Here is a 747-nt window from a genome sequence, read left to right as displayed (position 1 = left end):
AGAAGTGAACCATGAACATCAGGAGGTACAAAGGTCGTTTAGGGAGATAGTAAAAAGGAAGGAAGAGGAAAATAAAGGGATTACGCAGAGGGAAATGGTAAAGGCGCTAAAGGAAAATGAGTATGTGGTGAGAGATATTGTTAAAAAGAAAAAATGTGTGATCATAATAGGATTGCGGGAGAAAACTAACAGGAACTGGCAGGACAGGAGGGATAAGGAAAATGACAGGATTAAGTCTTTACTGAACAAGATCTCTGTGGAAGAAGAGGACCTATATGCTGAGGTAGAAGAAAGTGTGAGATTGGGAGCTTTTGAGGAAGGCAAGAATAGACCATTAAAATTGAAATTAAAGTCTCAGGTGGCAGCGGAGGCCTTGTTGAGGAGGGCTTGGAAACTTAAGGACTCTGAGGAAACCAAAACAATTTACATAAGAAGAAATATGTCTCAAGATGAGCGAATGAAAATGAAGGAGCTTGTAACTGAAGTGAAGGAGAGGAATGACGAAAGAACAGAGGAGCTGAGGTAGAAGAAAGTGTGAGATTGGGAGCTTTTGAGGAAGGCAAGAATAGACCATTAAAATTGAAATTAAAGTCTCAGGTGGCAGCGGAGGCCTTGTTGAGGAGGGCTTGGAAACTTAAGGACTCTGAGGAAACCAAAACAATTTACATAAGAAGAAATATGTCACAAGATGAGCGAATGAAAATGAAGGAGCTTGTAACTGAAGTGAAGGAGAGGAATGACGAAAGA

Source organism: Portunus trituberculatus, chromosome 17 (assembly GCF_017591435.1).
Source record: "Portunus trituberculatus isolate SZX2019 chromosome 17, ASM1759143v1, whole genome shotgun sequence".
Taxonomy (NCBI): domain Eukaryota; kingdom Metazoa; phylum Arthropoda; class Malacostraca; order Decapoda; family Portunidae; genus Portunus; species Portunus trituberculatus.
This window is presented reverse-complemented; position numbering follows the sequence as displayed.